At 37.1% G+C, this 18,817-nt stretch overlaps 1 pseudogene; it reads left to right on the plus strand.

Moving 5' to 3' along the window:
- The window catches only part of LOC149143329 (20 kDa chaperonin, chloroplastic-like), a 35,713-nt pseudogene extending 18,564 nt beyond the window's left edge, over window positions 1-17,149 (plus strand).
- The last annotated feature ends 1,668 nt before the right edge of the window (window positions 17,150-18,817 follow it).

An 18,817-nucleotide genomic window follows, 5' to 3' on the forward strand; every position in this document is an offset into this window, starting at 1 on the left:
AGAATCATCAGTCTGCCACATAGACGATTGTCTGTGCTATGTACATGAAAATGAATTTATAAAGCTGAGCATGGGAATGCCTGCCTCACCTAGATCATGAAAATATTATGAAGATAATGTATTGTATTGTATCTTATTACAGGTCACCTTCCAATTCAAAAAACCTCGGATCCTCATGATAAAGCATTTCACCCGACATCAAAAGATTTACGACCTCATGCTTTAGGTGGAAACTGTTATAGACATATTTGGGCACTGCAACCCCAATCACATATGTCCATAAACCAAGGGATTCTAAACCCCCTAAAGGTGTTGTTTCAAACCCTAAAGGATCAAGGTTAGCGGATTACATCATTTCCCAGAAGCTCTCCCTAAAAAACTGCTCAGAACTGGTCAAAACTAGACCATACAGACTGCTCCATGCTTAGGGTGCGATGCATCTCACCTACTACACACAAAGGGTGCTATGCATATTGAAAAAAACTTTTGTAGGGTGCGATGAGCGAGGGTAGGCAAATGGCAGAGGCAGTTTGCTAGGTGGAGACCCAGAGAATCTTCTAGAAACTGCTCATATGACACTTGCCTCTCTGAATTCACCCAAGGATGAGTAAGAGATCATGAACTCTCCAAGTGGAACTAAGAACTATCAGAGAAATGACACTAATCAATATTCCCAGAAGCTGACTCACCCCCCTACAAATATCTATGTATGGATCCCTCATCCTAGAGATCCAAAGGCTGGAATTTTGTATTTTGTAAGGAAGTGTTGTTGGTTTCTCTGTAAAGCATTGTATTGTTTGGTGATCTAGCTTTTCATGAGGTGAAGAGGGCTTTCATGCTGGGAGGATGATGCTATATCAGACAGCTGGGTTGTAATCCTCTCTTCTACTACTTCTATCAATAAAGCTAATTGAGTTTTCCTCCATATACTTGTATATTTCTGAATCTTGTATTTGTGTATGCATTTGTATGATTAATGTACATCTGATTCTACATTGTTTATGGTTATAGATCTCTATGCTTTGATGGTATTTTGCTGCTTTGAATCTACAGGTGTTCTTTGAAGCAGGACAAGTGAGAAAGGAGTGGTGAAAGCTCTATCAGAGGAGAGAGGAAACAAGCAAGGAGCCAAAAGAAAGACTAAGGTTGGTGCTCTTTGCTTCTCTCTCATCTATCTCTTATAAAGGAAAACACAAGTTACTTTGAATTGTTTGTTTCTAAGATAGCTACCCGTCTTAGTGGGACTAGCAGATCTGAATAGACACTAGTTTTCCCGGAAACAACAACCTTCCTACAAATGGCTAAGATCTCAAGAATTGCTTCCAGTAGGCAGGGCCTCGCTTGTGCCATGTACATAGTCTACTTGTTGCTTTTTGTTTCATCTTGTTGCCTTGTTTACTGTCTTTTCTTTTATTTTGTTTATTCTGATTACTATTTTTGTTTAAGTTTGTTTTGTTTGCTTGATACCTTACTATTTTTGCTTCCATAAATAAGTGTTGCCTACTACTACGTTCTAACTTTTGAATAGAGTATGTGGCTAAAATATGAAGAGACTTATGACACTGCAGCACTTGGAAAATCATGTTTCTGTCTTCTTTGTGCTTGGTTATAACCTTTGGTCAATGAATTCTTAATGGAAAAAAAAAACCATCTGCAAGGGAAGTTTTTTTCCAACCATGAACTTGTGTCTACACTAGGAAGCCCCATGCCTGTACTCAACCTTTTGTTCTATGTGTTCAAGCTCATCCAACTAGTAGAAACAGAGAAGGGGAAATTTAAACGAGCAAACCTATGTCAAGGGTCTTACATGCTTCTCTGAATGAACAACCTCTTTTTCTCTCAGTAAGTTGTGATCCTTCTTCCTCCCCAAAAATAAATAAGTCCATATGCACAAACCTCTTGAAAAATACAAAGGTGAAAGAAGAGAAAATATTCCTCTACAGAGAGGTGAAGCATGAAACTCCACTGGGGTATTGACCAGGCTCGGTGGAAGTGGATCAATGCGTGTGTTCCTGTGTGACTCCACCGGGGTACTGTCTAGGCCTGTTGGCAGTGAAGCAACACCAGAGATGAAAACTTATACTCTGAAAATTTTCAACTCGCGAGCTAAACTATCCTTCCCGAATTCCAAGCACTATGAACAAGCTGAACTGTTGATTGTGTTTGACTGAGTTGGAAAAAGTTGAACCATGTATGTCCATGGGGTAAGTGGGGAAGCCTAAGTAACCTGCACAACAATTCAATACTCCCCGAAAGACCAAATCCCTATGCTAGCAATGAACTAAAATAGAGAAGTTGGAATTCTACCAGTGTGTCGCCAAGTGTTGTAGCGGCTACAACCACCCTCCAAAATTTTGGCATGCACCCAATTTCGGAGCCTCCCTTAAGAGTCTCACTTAATGACTGCACACACTAGGGTTCAATCTGTGAGCTTGTGTGAGTCTTCGCATCCACCTTTCTTGTTCATTTCACCCAAGTTTTGCATGTTCATGTCAGAGTATGCTTGCAACCATGTTTTGGTCATTCTCAAAGTCTTCGCTTTGTGTGTACTTGTTGTGTTCGCCATGAAAACATTTGTCGCACTTACACACGGAGTCACATTAACTGACACACAAGCATCATCACGTTCGACCAATGATCAATCACGAGTGTCGCGCTTATCACGTGTACCATCAATCATGTTAAACATGTGTGTCTAGATGGTCTAATTCGTCTCGTCATCAAGTCATGTAAGTGTGTGTTTGTAGAATCATGTATGAATCTTTCACTCATTCACACACTTAGTCATTTTGCGGAATTTTTGATGACTTGACTCCCCTCTGAAAACCGAACAATAAACTCACCATCGAATCGATCGACTGTCACCCAGAACAATGTAGAAGCACCAAGCAGGTCATTTCAAGCTGCGCTTCCCGCAAGAAAACCAATACACCTTCATGTTGGTCAACCAAAGAGTTTAACCCAGTAGCCACCGCAAGACTAACTCCCATCATAAATTGCGCAAAGGCTTCTGAACTTTCCCACTTTGTTGGCTGAGAAAATTGCATATATAGGACAGATAGACACCTAGTGTCCATCCCTATCCACCTCAGAAAATTACACAGTTTTTTGAGCCAGGCCTCCCGATAGTCGACTAGCTGCTCACCCAGAAAATTGCATAGTTTTCATGAGAAAGCTCTCTACTGCCCAGCAGTCTGTTTAGCTATGAAACTGTGCAAAGGTTATCAGCATGCTAGCCTCCTAGCATCCGCACAATGTTTCCTTCCAGCAGCTCCCGACAGTAGACTACTAGTTCCCTCCAGGAATTGTGTAGTTTTTTCTTCCAAGCTCCAACAGCGAATTGTCAGTTCCGCTAAGGAATTGCGTAGTTTTTGCTGCCAATGACCTAATAGAAAACTGCCAGTTCCCTCCAGGAATTGTCCATTTTTTATTTCCAATGTCCCGGTAGCCAGCTACTATTTCCCTCTAGGAATTGTGTAGTTTTGGCTTCCAAGCTCCCACTTATTACTCGTTCCAGAAACTTCACATATTTTTCCTGCCTAGCCTTCTTGCAACCCAGACTGTTCCCCTCAAAAACTATGCAATTTTGTCCTCTAGTTGAGCTGGACCTCGTGGACAGTCACTGTCGATTTTGATTGCCCATCTTCATCACCCAATGAATCTTGTGCATTTTTCATCAGCAATGCCCTAAGCCTCCATCCTGCTTCGCAACCTTGTTTCCTCTCCCGGTCACCTGCACCCGAAATGATCATATATCATGGTAGACTAGGAGATTTTTGGATTTGATGTTGTCTCATCATGAGTGACTGCAGGAACAGATACACAAACAAACATGGCACAACGACGAATGAGATTAATGAATGGAGCACATGCAGAAGGATAGGTTCACCAACGGACAAACAAACAATGCATGCAAAAATATTTGCTCGCGAACGGGTGATCATGCAAATATGTGTTCACAGATGGACGGACGAGAAAACATGCAAGATGTGCTCACAAGTGGACGAACGGACGAACATGCACCTTTCGCGAATGGATGAACATGCACCTTTCGCGAACAAATGAACTTTTCAAGCCTTCCAACATACAAGCAAGGAGAAATGTGCAAAAGCAACATCAAGCGAACCAACGACCATCGAAGACTCCACGCACTTTGACACACAGAGGTGAAGCTGTGATACACCATGAGGACATCCATCACCTAGTGGAACTGTAGCTCGACATGCACACTAGTGGCGACACGAATGTACCAATAATGTCAGGAGTCATGTCATCCACATCCCTACCGTGGGCCATACTGTCTATCAATGAAATGTAACGTGGAAGTCCAAGAGACCCACTTGTTGTACAAAGAGTCATGTAAAGTCGAAGGGTCATGGAAGTCAAACATTCATGAGGGTAGTCGAATAGCCACAAGGGTCAGTTTCACCCTTGGCTATAAATACCCCCTCATTTGTACATGCAAAGGACTTTTCACCTCAGCTCCTCCCACATAGCCTTGAGAGTCTGTAATATTTTCTTTGAGGAGTAAGTAGTGGCTCCAATGCCCCACCCACAGGGTTAGTGATGTATGGTGTAACAATGTGTCTTGGAAATTTCGCTTAATTCAAAAGCCTGCTAACATGCTAGCACATTTTCACACATGTATTGTAACTGTTGTAATACTAATCTTGAACACTTGTGATGCATGTTTCTTTAACCTTTGTTTCACACTTGAACTAATTCACTTGTTGTCATACATAATCTATTAATGAAAATTTTTTGTATACGTTGTCCTGCCCATAGTAGCTATCTCCCCGGACATCAGACATACATTTCACATGAAACTTGCTATAAAAATTGTTGCACTCACGCGGACTCATCCGCTGAGTGTCGTATGTGTTATCTTCCTTTATGTGTTGTGACTGCCGCATCCATGTGGACTGTTCCTCTAGAAGCTGCGCACGTCTTGTTGTGTTGTGTTTTCCCATCAGAGTTGGGGCTTACTCCTAACCAACCTCGGACCCACTTCCACCCTCTCCCTCTACAGTGAAAGAACCATTGATGCATGGTTTTCCTACTTCCAAAAACCTTAATCCACCTTTCGAGCTCCAATCTATCAACGTGCCTCCCAATTTACCAGCTGGAGACCTACATAGGTGAATCACCTTGGCAGGGTTTTGCTAAGTAGGCTCCAAAATCCAAACTGATAGGATATCTTCTGGTTCGAGTTCTAGGTCGACATAGTCCTGAGGGTTGACCATCTCTATTTTTTATGTATATAGGGTAAGAAAATGACCATGAACTCTCTCATTGTTGAGCTCCTGAAGCGAGCACGTGCAGTTGATAGTAACCACCAATAAGAAAACCAAACAATGTTTTAAAACCCTCCTTTGAAACCCCTTGTCTACCCTACTTTGTTTCCTAATGGTGTCATTCCCTAGGTGACAAGTAAGGCTGCCAGGTATGGGCCATTTGTTGGTTGGCCCCATCTACCGACCATCATTCATACTGCATACATTGGTAACCATATTCCTTCCTGGTGCAACCCTCCACCGGAACCCTAATCGCCATCGCTTCAACCAATATACCTCAAATTATGAGTATTTGTATTATTAAAAGTTTTTGAAATTGTGTAGTTGATTTACAATTCTAAAATTTAGTTTTGAGTTCATAACTTAGTTATGAGCATGCATTCAGCGGTTGGCTTCATTTTTTATTCCCAAATCTTCTATTCCTTTTGTGTATCTTTCCACCTTTAGGATCGATTGCTAGTTTTATTATTTAATGTGAATTTTTTAAATAAAAAAAATAGTATTTCATAGTATTGAGATCTGACCAATCGAGTTCTCTGAAAATTAATTTCACGTGGGCAAAGTCAGTTACTGATTCTAGTTTTTAAATCTACACACAATTCGATACTTCTCACCACTCAGTCATGTATTGACTTGTCTTTTGCCTGAATGCATGTCATACTAAAACATCCACAATCCATCATGTGGATACCACACACAACTAGATAGTGCTCTGTGCTCATGAGGTCAATGCAATTGAGCGTGTGGATCCCACGGTCGATGCAATTGGGCCTGTGGGTCACATTCACAAAGTGATAGCCCCCACATAGTCAATTTTGCATGACATTGAGTGTGTGGGTTCCATACTCAAATGTAATGGTACTAACCCCATGAATAAATATTGTCCTGATGCGGTTGATTTTCGGCCACTACACGCAAAAAGATAAAATCAGTGGCAATGCCAATATTTGAGTACAAAAAGTAGGGTAGAGAATCTCTTTGGGTTTTCCATTGCAATTTATTTGCTATACTTTGATCAACCTCCTCTGCATTTTGGGTCTTTCTATATTTCCAAATTGTAAATGGCCACCTCCTCTTCCACCACTGGTTGTGTCTGTTATGAATTTTTAATTAATCATTGCAAGCCTGATGTGAAGAAAACCTTTGTTAGCCATCTGTATCATTGCCTTGTCTCATAGGGATTGAAATTCTTTCTAGGTCAAAAGGAATTACAAAGGGGGGGACTATTTGACTTCTCAAATAGAAAGCACTATTAGAACTTCCTCTGTTCATGTGGCGATTTTCTCGCTTGGATATGCAGACTCTATTTTATGTTTGAATGAGCTCCTCCCAATGCTGGAATCAAGAAAGACAATTATTCCAGTATTTTATGGTGTCAAGCCCTGTGATCTTAGGTGGACATAGGGAAATCATGGAAAGTATGTTGAAGCCCTACATTCACTGGAAAATAAGATGAGTTATGATGATCAAACTCTCCAAAATAAGTTGTGACATGACTCCATTACAATTGATAGTTGGAGAAATGCTCTTGCTAGTGTTTCACCCATAAGCGGTTTTCAAGCTGGAGTCCTGCAACAAGTGAGAACTCCACCTTTTCACGGTATTGTATTGCTTTATGTTTGGATAGATATATGTAAAGGTTTTTTTTCTTAATAACTTTATTTATTTTTGTTGTGAATAAGCACCGATGAAGGGGAGTTGTTGGATATAGTAGTTGAAGAGGTTTTGAAGATAGTGAAGAAGAGACCTTTGCATGTAGCCAAATATCCAACGGGTCTAGATGAAAAGGTAAAACATTTTGAAAATGAATTTTTATTGCAGCAGTAAGAACAAAGTGAAATGCCTCTCGTCCTAGGAATTTTTGGGTTGTGTGGCATAGGAAAAACAACCTTGGAAAAATAACCCTTCAACCGAAAGAGTTCACAGTACAAAAGATACAAAAATAGACTGCATCGATCAAGGTATGGAGATTCTTAAACAACACCTCTCCTCTTCTCATGCCTTAATAGTTGTCGACGATGTAGATCAAATTGAGTCACTTTTTCCCAATCAAATTGTCATCCCATCAGATAATTTAATATTGATTACATCTAGATATAAATATATTCTCATAAGCTCAGGAATTGAAAACTCATCCATTTATAAGCTAAGTGGGTGGAATGAACAACAATCCTGAGAAATCTTATGCTTCAATGCCTTCAAGAAGCCCTACCCACTCTCACAATTTTTTTTTGGTAAATAAGTTCTTAGAAGCCTACAAAGGACTTCCTCTCTCTTTGAAAGTGTTTGGGGCACTTTTGTGTGGAAGAAAGAACTAATTTTATTGGGAAGACCAATTGAAAAAACTTCAACAGATACTCCCCATAGAGACAAAGAAGGGACTGCAAATTAGTTATGAGGCACTTAATGTGGAGGAGCGAGATATATTCTTAGATGTTGCATGTTTTTTCATTGGAGAAAACAGATATATGGTTGTCAAAATCACTACAAAAAAAGGACACTGGTGAGGGGTGAAAAATGTCACCATAAGCTCATTAGTGACTGTCAAAAGAGCATTCGTGACCAAAAATTGAACGTCACTAAAGGTGGCGTCGCCAAAAGTATAGGTGTTGTTGTGACATACAAATTCCGTCACCAATAATGTTTTATAATGATGGATAGCGATCGTCACCATTTCATATTAGCAATGGTGACAGACCATAGCCTTCGTCACCAAAAAATGAAAGTCACCAAAGGTAGCGTCACCAAAAGTATAGGTGTTGTAGTGAAATTCAATGTTCATCACCAATAATGATTTATAATGACATATAGCAATTGTCACCATTGCATATGAGCAATGGTGATGAACCATAGCCTCGGTCACCAAAAACTAAACGCCACCAAAAGTGGTGTCACCAAAAGTATAGGTGTTATGGTGACATTCAAGGTTCGTCACGAATATTGATTATAATGACGGATAGTGATCGTCACCATTTCATATGAACAACAATGATTTATTGTGATGGATCTTTAATGGCCATCACTATTGGTGGATATATATGGTGACGTTCGTTGACCGTCACCAAAAGATGCATTGTCAGAAGTATAGGTGTTGTTGTGACATTCAAGGTACGTCACGAATAATGACTATAATGATGGACAATGATCGTCCCCATTTCATATCAACAACAAAAATTTATGGTTACAGAACTTTGAGGGTCATCACTATTGATGCGTATATATGGTGGTGTTTTTTTACTGTCACCTTTCATCTTTTTGGTGAAGGTCGAAAAATGTCACCAAAGCTCATTGGTGATGGTCAAAAGAGCCTCCGTCACCAAAAAATGATCGTCGTCATTCCATATGGATGTCAGGGCACGATGGAATCAAACCAACAACCTCCTTCTTGTAAAGCAGGGGCTCTTCCATTGAGGTAGCACCCTTTAAACAATTATAATTTTAAAAACTAGACCTTGAAACTTCATAAATTGTAAATTTTGCAACTTTCAATAAATTAAAGCCTCGACAATATTTTATTAAACATGAAAAGAAACATCAAAGCTACAAGTCCCTACCTAATGGTTATTGAAGTTATGAAAAGTGGGTGGAGGAAAAAATATTTATGTATAAGAGAACTAATAGTTAGTACTTGGCACATCTTAGCTTGTTTGATATATCTTCGTAATATCTGGCACATGTTAGCATGCCCTAGCATTCCATAACACACATTAGCAGTTATGACCTCACAACTAGCATTACATTTTCCATGACTTGGGAACCTTACATTCACTTTAACACCTTGGCACTCCCTAGTTTTCATGCCCTATGTTATACTCCACAATGTCCCAGGCTGATGAGGAGATCGACGGGGGTAACCATAGACAAAGATTTTAGTTTGGAAGCTAGCCCTACCAAACCAGAGAGGGCTGTCTCTGTGAAATCACAACCAAGAGATGACTAGAGTGTAAAGGATTTTAGGCTAGATAGCTAGGCTGAGATCGGTTTTTAGAAAATTTAGGGACTTGGAACTTTGTTCTCCAATGTCTTGTCTGGCAGGTAATTTGTCAAGGAGGCAGGGACTTGGAACTCTGTCTAGGATAAAGCACCTAACATGCATGATAGAATTTCCCTCGAATAGAGTACCTCCTACCTAGAAGAGTGTCCCTTGCTCAAAATATATAACCCCTCTCTACTGTGCACTTTTCTTAAAGATAAATCTGTGCTTAAAATAGTACTAAGAAAAACATCTAAATTAAGAAAAGTTAGCGTCTAAGTCAAACTATAAAAGTATATTAAATATGGCTCTATATAATTTTGGGAAACACTAAACAAGCATTCTTGCATACAACAACCATAAGATGCCTAAAATTGATGTGCTTCTTTCATCGTTGCTATACCCTCATAACAAAAATGGAATCTGTAGCATGTACCCCAAGGTTGTATGCATCTATTGAAGGTGTAGATTGAAAGGATCTGCTGAGATGAAGTACTATTGAAGGAGAAACACCTTAAAAACAACAGATAAATTCTACTATGAATTCAACCCATTTTCACACAGACCAAGGCCGCTACTGGGTACACTTCTTCGCTGAATGGACACTACAATGTATTGTAGTGCTGCTGAAGAAAAAACACCTTTAGTGCAACACGGATAAAACTTTAATAGATATTGTCACTATGGCCTCGGTTGTAGATAATCTCATGAATATAGGTAACAACTTCAATAATTGAAAAACCAAAAGGTGAGATGCATAGATAATTTGAAATGACAGATTTGGGCATACTTTATTATTGTTTAGGAATGTTAGTATAGAAAATGCAAGGTAGCATGTTGCATCTTTATTTCACAAGTCAAGGATGCGAAGAAATACATAAAATATTAAATAGCATGGTATAAGTCAATTGTAGGTTCTTTTGAAATGGGAATGGAATTCTCCTTGTGCGGGTTCTAATCTAGTGGGTATAACTTTAAATAAGGAACTGATAGTTATGGGGTTGGAATTGTCTCACAATTCATGAAAAGTCCCAAATTTTTTCACTAGAAATAAGCAGAGCGAGTCGTCAGGTTAATGGAAGGGAACACCCTATTCGCAGGAAGATAACTTGAAATTAGTCGGGAATATTATTTCTTGTCTTCTTGTACGTGTGTGCTTGGAAAAGATAACCACATCCAAAGACTCAATAATAGGTCTGGTAAAGTTTATAGATGTGAAGCACTTCAATGCACTTTATTACATTGTTCAATGAACGAATTTCTTTTGAGGTTGTGAATTCTGCAATAAGACATGGAAGTGTTCAGAGAATATGTCTAATGACAAGTTAATATTTTGATAGTTTATTCTAACAAGGGAGCATGAACCACACCAAAAAGAATAAACATACCAGTGACCCAACATGATATCTTCCTTTTTTTGCTATTTATTTTGATGCTTTCCTTTCATGCTCGAGATATGCCTTCAACAAAGGCACAAGTGGAAATTTTTCTACAAGTCCAAATGCAAAGACAAATTGTAAAGCATCCATTTTCCTTTCACTGTGCAATTTTTCCACAACATCTGCAAGAAACAAGACCAAACATGTCATGCAGGACCACAATCAAGTAATTATAAGCCCATAAAGTCTTGAAACAACTTGTATAAACCACAACCATGTAAGTAATTTCAAAATAATTTAGAGCACAAGAGTCAGCAAGTTCAAGGAACCTTTTGCTGAAGGCATATTAAGCATAATAATCATCTATCTCTGAAGAATTAAATCATCAACCAACTAGTAAACAAACCTTTTTTTTGAAGGCATATTAAGCATAATAATCATCTATATCTGAAGAATTAAATCATCGGCCAACTAGTAAACAAACCTTTCCGTTGAAGGCATACTAACCATAATAATCATATGTCTGAAGGATGAAATCATCAGACAATGAGTATTTCTACATAAAAATACACATCAACTTGTAAACAATTGAACAAGGACAGAAACCTTTGCAAGTAAACTTAGGCTCACACTTGACAAGGAGTAGATTAACATTCATTTGATCTCAGGAATTAGATGCATAGTTTGAAAAAATATTTATGCGGATTTGGACAACTAGCCTTGAGTCATTGAGATACCTTTAATAGTGTCCTCTAATCCATCTATAAAGACTGCAACTTCAGCGGCCTCTATCAATCCGTTTCTTAACATTAATAACTTTCAAAATTTTGTGACTTATCCTTTCGGATTTCAAATATCTTTACTTCATTTTTTACTTGAGATATTCTTCTTTTGAAACTCTATTACACACTATGTTACATTGAAAATTCCCACTCTGCGAAATATATTTATAAAAGTATTGTGTGCCATAGAAATTTATTTGACTATAAGTAGCTCAGTTGGTTTGTTCCAAAGTGACAGGCTGAGGATGTGAATATATTGTACATACATTTTGAAGTCACATGGAGACAGGGAATTCGTTTTGGATTGGGTAATTCATTTATTATTGTTATAATTTAACCACATGGTATGTACATAGTTTGGTGCCTATTTTCTTAATTTTTTTCCCTTTCATATCGTCTAGTTTCATTTACGTTTTTTTAGATTTGTTGTTCAAATATTTACACCAATGTTATATCATAGTGCCTTCACCATCAAATATCATGTGGTAAATTTAAAGGTTGAAACATGAATAACTAACTTTTTATAGGTAAATCTCTAACTATAAGAAGGGGAATATAATTAAAAAAATAGAGACACGATAAGAAATAAATATGTAGGATGAAATCTTAGATACCTCTCACCTCCATATGTGGCTCATTTGTTGGTTGAGTGAAAGGTGTTGAGTTGATGGGAACCGAGAACTGTTTGATCCCCTTCATGAGAGTTAATGCCCACTGTCATTGGCGGTTTCCCTGCTACATGTAATTGGACATTGTTAATGGTGAGAGTAGCTCTAGAGGATTTCCCTGATTTTCATTTTGGCCTTGCATACATGGAAAAATAGTGTGAAGATTCTTGTGCAGATTTCAGGTTTGGAAATTTGCTTTAAGTTGCATTCTTCTCAGCTTCATTTTCTAAGTATGGCAAATGTAAAACGTTGCAGGGGTTGTTTTGAGAAATGTTTGAGAACCCATTATAACAAGCACGGATCATCATTTTTCAAGGTCATAACAAGGCAAATAAAGGTCTTTCTAGTCAAGGCATAAGACTAAAAGTACCTTCCGAGCTACAAAACTCAACATGCATTACATATTTTAGTCCAGGGCTGGATTTGTTTTATGGTGAAAATCTAGGAGGATGAGAACCTACTTCTCAAGCAAGATCGGATGTGGGGGGTCCTCTAGACTATTCCTAAAAAGTGGAAACTAGGTTTTGACCCAAAGGAGGAACAACATATTTGCAATAGATTGAAGCTCCCTTTAGAGTTGTGGAGGAATTAAAAATTTTTGGAAGGGTCACTGATGCTATAGCTCAATTTTGTCTCCTTGGAGAAAATTTTCAGTTTCAAAGATAGGAGAGTGGTTAAAATGCTGGCAGAAACTGATCTTCATGAAAATACTGAGATTTCCTGTAGATACTAAGATTTCCCAAGGAAAATGGTTTTTAAACTAGAAGTTGGAATTTTGAAAAATGAAAAGTCCCATTCCATTGGGTTGGCTCTCATACAATTCTGTGGGAATATTGTAGAGAAAGAAAAAAGTATGAATGGTGGTGTCTACAGATTCTAATTTGGAGGCCACTTTGAAGTCTGGAAAAGGTAGAAGAAAAAGTGCAGGCAAATCTCAAGGCTGTTGATTCATATGTTGTTCCAACTCTAGCTTTGGAAGGTGATAAGTGTTAGTCTGAGGTATGTGGTCCTAAAGTGGTTGAAGGAACACATGATTTTCCTATGAATTTTCAAGGTAGGTCCACTTTTATCAATTCCTCATGCTATATAATAGTACTAAAAGAATCCCCTTCCATTATTGGGTGTTCCAAAATTGTTTATAACATTAAGGAAGGTTTAGGGGACTTTAAGGACCCCCACTGGAATTTAGTTCCATCTTTTGCTTCAGGAAAATGTGGCATTCTCTTCATGCCAGTTATCCATTCTTTAGACCATGCAATCTAGTATTTAGAAGCTTCATCAAGTGATGTAGGGATTCATTGTTTGTCCTGTTTGGGTGGTCAGCCAGTTAAAGGGGCCTCACAAAATAAAGGTAGTAAGATTTTCAAGTCATCCTACCATCTAAGATCAAAGAAATAATGTTGTGGATGATTTTGGGGTCTGGAAGGGGGTTTAGCACTTGATCAAGATCACCACCAAGTCTCCATTGGAAGAAACTCTAATAACTCTGAAGCAAAGTCATGGTTTCAAAAAAAGAGGAGCTAAAGGGCACGGTTGACAATCAGTGGGGCCCTTGCAGCAAGAAAAACCCCATTTCTAAATGATTTTTCAATCATTTCTTTGAAGTTAAAAAGTTGATTGATGTAGAACCAATTAAATAAGCACCTACTTGGAGAAATAACTAAAAAGGCATAAGTGGAATTTCAAAAAGGCTAGATAAATCCTTTGTTTCTACTCGGTTGATGTTAGATTCAGAAAGTGAGATCATAAATTGTCTAGGGAAGCTTGCGCTATATTGCTACAAATTGAATCAGAGAGCAAGAAGCATCCAACGCCCTTTAATTTTAATCACTTAATGGCTAAATAAAAAGAATTCAAAGGTTGTGGTCATCAAGAATTGATGACATTACAATAGTAACAGTGAGGACAGAGACATGAAGCAGTTCATAAACAATCTGAAAAGGGTAAAAGGTGAAGTTGTAGATTGAGCTCAAAGCTTCGTTCAAAAATATTTAAAGGATGTCAAAAATGAATTAAAAACCTCTGATAAATATAAAGTGGGGGTGTTTTTGAAAGATGAAATCAATCCTGTCAAGGAGCTAGAAGGGAAAACAAACCACCTTGCCAAAGAGGAAAAAGAAACTAAGCTAAAAAGGAGAACCATCTTGTTCTCTAAAAGTGACATGAATACTAAAATTTTTCACAAGTACGCAAGTCATACAAGAAACATTAACATTATTTGGGAAAACAATAATCTAGATAGCTCTAGGGTTAATATGTCTTTTAAGGAGATAGCTGAAGTGAGAAAGAAAAATTTTAAAAGTGTAATGGTAGTAAATATTTGTGAATTCATGAAAATTATCATGCTACTTCCCAGCATTATCAGTGATGAAATGAACATAGACTTGGAGGCAGAGGTGTCCAAAGAGGAGATAAAAGCATTTTTAAACTCCAAAAAACTAAAAATTGTATACCAAATGGATGGATAATTGAATTTTTGAAGAAGAATTTATGCTCCTTTATAATAGGAAAATCTATGCTGATGTGGGAACAATATATGAAATAATACATACAATGAAAACTCACAAGCTTCCTGCTGTAGCAATGATGCTATAACTTGTAAAGGCATAAGACAAAATGAATTGGCTCTTTCTTAGACTATTGTTGATTCAACGGGGAACAAACTTGTAGATTGTAGAATGGTTAATGGGATGCCTTACTTCCATTCCTTTTATAGTTCTAATCAATAGGTCCACCAAAAGTTTCTTTAATGCATATTGAGGTTTGTGTCAAGGGTGCTATATATCACCATTTCTTTTCGTATTAGTGGTTGAAGGTGTATGTTGATCATGGATGCAAGGAGAAGAGGGATAGTGAAAGGAGTAAAAATTTCTGACTCTGAATATTCTCATCCATTATTTGTTGATGATATCATCACATCTGGGAAAGAATCACTAAGGGAGTTAAAAGGTATAACGCATATTTACTGCAAAACTACATGTATGGAAATCACTATGAGGAATTCTACAATGTTGTTCAATACTTTGGTTGAGGAAGAAAAAGCCACTCGTGAATCTGTTTCTTATGAATTTTACGTAATTAGATCAAGGAAACATATACTTGGGATCTTAAAGCCTCCTAATTATATTTAGTATGATTGAACTTGGTTGTAGAGAAAAATTGAAGCTCTAATTTCATTATGGTGCAATTGATGGTTCTCTAGTGGAGGGAGATTAGCACTGGTCAAGGCTGTGCTTGAAAGTATTCTTGTGCATTGGTTATCCATTGTCCATATTCCTAATCTATATATATCTATATATATCTATATATATATATATATATATATATATATATATATATATATATATATATATATATATATATATATATATATATATATTAACAAAAAAAATTGAAAACAAAAGAAAAATGAAAGGAATTTATTTAGTTAAATGGAGCCAGGTGGTAAATTTTAAAGAAGCTATAGGGTGGGGCATAAGAAAACATAAATCTCTTCAATCTAGCTCTAGCTACTAAAATTCTGTAGAGGTTAGTCTACAATGAAGTTTTGTAGGAGAAAATTTTGAAAACCAAACATTTGAGAATGATTTCTACAGAAGATTAGTTTACAGAAGAAAGGGAACATTTTAATGGAAATTCTATTGTTTGGAAAGATTTGGTGAAAGCATTCCCATTAATTGGAAAATGGATAGCATGGAGGATTCAAAGGAACAAGGTAAGAATAGGGGAAGACCCCTAGATTGGTTGTAAAGGTAATTTCAAACTATGTAAGCTAATAAGAGATATCCATCTCTTAGGGATTTATTCCAGGGAAAATGTGGCAACAAATGATGGCAGGAATGTTTGATCTCATGGCTTGAATTTAGCATGGGATTTGAATTTGTGAGGGGTAAAAACTGAGGCAAGAAACCATAGCCTAAATTCTAGTGCCATTAATGATTAAACTTTATAAACAAGATGATCTAATTTAAGTGGTGAAAAAATGAGGGACCTGATGAATATATTGCCAACCTGGAATACAAGATAAATATGGAAGAAGAAATGATGAGGGAAATATCCCCATAGTGGCACTTATTTTGAAAGTTATAAATTCCTCTTAAAGCTAAAATCTTTCACTGGTTAGATTTAGACAACAAAATGTTAACTTGGGGTAAGGGGGTCCTGGAAGATGTCTTTTGTGTAAGACAATTGAGGAATCCATGGATGACTTGTTTTTTTTTGCATGTGGGTTAAATATAGTTAAAGGGAGTATGACATCATTGTGTTTGTACTTGCAGCTTGGTGCAAATATTGTGTATTCCAAGTGGGCTGGCACAGAGATTGAATTCAATGGAGTTAATCATCTTCTTGTAAAGGACGATGACATTGTGGGGGTTCTTGATATAGATGATATCAAGGATTTGAAGCCATTGAATGATCTACTTTTGATTAAGGTAAGGTTTTGATGGCAATAAGTTTTAGTAGAAATATAAAATTTTTAGTCCAAATTGTTAGAGGGGCCTCGATAAAATATTCAGGGAAAATTGAAATTGGGGACTTGAGCATGGAAGCTGTATATCCTCTTCAGAAAATCTATGAGGGTTGAATGTATGCTACAGGTTGCAGTGGGGGAAGAGAAGACAACCGATGGTCTGCTCCTCACTGAAAGTGCTAAGGAGAAACCTTCTATTGGAACGATATGTTAAAATATATGGATTGGTAAATATATGGATTGGTATCATGCTTAAAGTATTCTAACAGACAACTTTATTTTCAGAAACAAACTCTGATTACATTTCCTATGTTTTAAATCTAGTTCGAGCATAAAATAGGGCTTATTAGAAAATATGTGATGCCATTTTTGAAAGTTTGAGTTCTATTACATATTTTCATGTAAGTAGATAATTGTAGTTGGACTTGGTGCTTATGATGAAGAAGGAAAGAGGAAGCCAATGTCAGTAACTGCTGGAAATACTGTTCTATACTTAAAAATTGCTGGTAATGAATTTAAAAGTGGTGATGGATCTGAATACATGACTTGAGGGTGTCAGATGTGTTGGTTGTAGTCTCTTAGCTTTGATATTGAATGCCCACTAATTGTTGTTAGTGCAGCTTTAATTGGATGTTGTAGAAGAATGTGAGAATTGAAGTGTATCAAACCATGGACATGTGCAACTGTCCAGAGTAAATTTTCCAACAATTTTATGTGCATAACAAGTGCAAGCATATGCTGCAAATCAGTATAATATATGCAAGTCAATACTTAATTTCGGGGCTTGTTGTAATTAATAATGCTTGACATATCATTTTTTAATTCATTATTTTGGCTCCTAAAGCACCAACGAAATAGGATAAAGATGTTAATCAAGGTTTAAATGTTATAATGATATTCTATTAATGGTTCTTGTTATATACTTGGCTCTGAACTTTGTTTCTGAGAGTTTTGTAGAGTTGTAGAGTTGTACAAAAATATATAAAAACATTGTATCAGATTGAATAGTGTGTGGATAGATTACACTTTGGATTGTGGATGGCTTATGGGACATGATAGATACGGTTGATATTTATTTTTTCCTTCACTGGGCAGGAACATGCCAGATACACTTGATTTTGATTTTGAAGTGGTAGAGTTAAGATTTGAAATAAAATCCATTAAAGGCATTTTGGTAGAGTTCATTGTTCAAATATAACTCGATCGGGAGTATATTTCAAATATAGTTAATGATTTTGATCTTAAAGTAGTGAAATTTAGAGGTCAAACGTAACTCAGTTCAATATTTCGCTCTTCACCAATTAAGCTAGTGCTCAAAGTTCAAACTGAACTCCTTATTCGTTGACACTCGTCATACTTGGAAACACTCTACTCTTCACCATTGCTTGGTTGGCATGCAATGGTTGTTATACTATGATAGTATGGTAGGTATACAGTAGTACCCATCGTAATTTATGATACTTTGTAGTATATACAAAGATTTGTTCAGGATGTGGAACAAATTTTCGATTGTTGAAAAATTTACCACTTTCTTTGTTGAGGTTTTAGTTTCCAAGAATTATCTGAAATTTGTAAACTTCTGAATGCTCCTCTCTGGTTTTAAAGAAACACTAGTTTTGGAAAATAATTTTGATTTGATGAGCATTGTTTTATATCAGAGGTCCTAGTTGCTTCCACTCCATTCTTAGAAGACCTTGTGCTTTGATGTCTCTTGCGTCCTATTTTATCCCCCATAGTGCTTATTCAGTGTTGAGTTTCCTCCACCATATCTTTACCTTGTGAAGAATTTGAAGGTTGAGAATTTGTAGGCCTCTTGAAAAAGCATGAGGTCTAGTGTAAAGACAAATTTAAAGCAAATTTAATTTTATTTGGAGAGCGAGAGATTTGAAGGTGGTGTTGAGCTTATGGTCAAGCTTGGGAAGGAGGTCCTTCTCAGGTAATATTTTTCAATGGATTCTCAAGGAGAGGAATTCTGAGGAATTTTGAAGGGCCTCGAGGAAGTTTGAATGAATAATATTTTTGGAGAAACGAGGATTCAAAGTATGTTGCGCTTGGTGATAACGAAGTTTTGAAGAAGAAAAGGAATTCTTCAAAGGATTTTTCCTTGATTGATAGAGTTGCCATTTTGCCATCAACAAATTGAAGGTGGAAAAAGGGAACATTGTTACTATATAGCTAGAGGGCCATTGATTTTTAAAATTTATGTCACAGTGAAGATTTCTATCCCACAAAAAGGGAGATATGGGATAG

Source organism: Pinus tabuliformis, chromosome X (assembly GCF_031772625.1).
Source record: "Pinus tabuliformis cultivar Carrire ecotype Pingquan chromosome X, CPIR1, whole genome shotgun sequence".
Lineage (NCBI taxonomy): Eukaryota > Viridiplantae > Streptophyta > Pinopsida > Pinales > Pinaceae > Pinus > Pinus tabuliformis.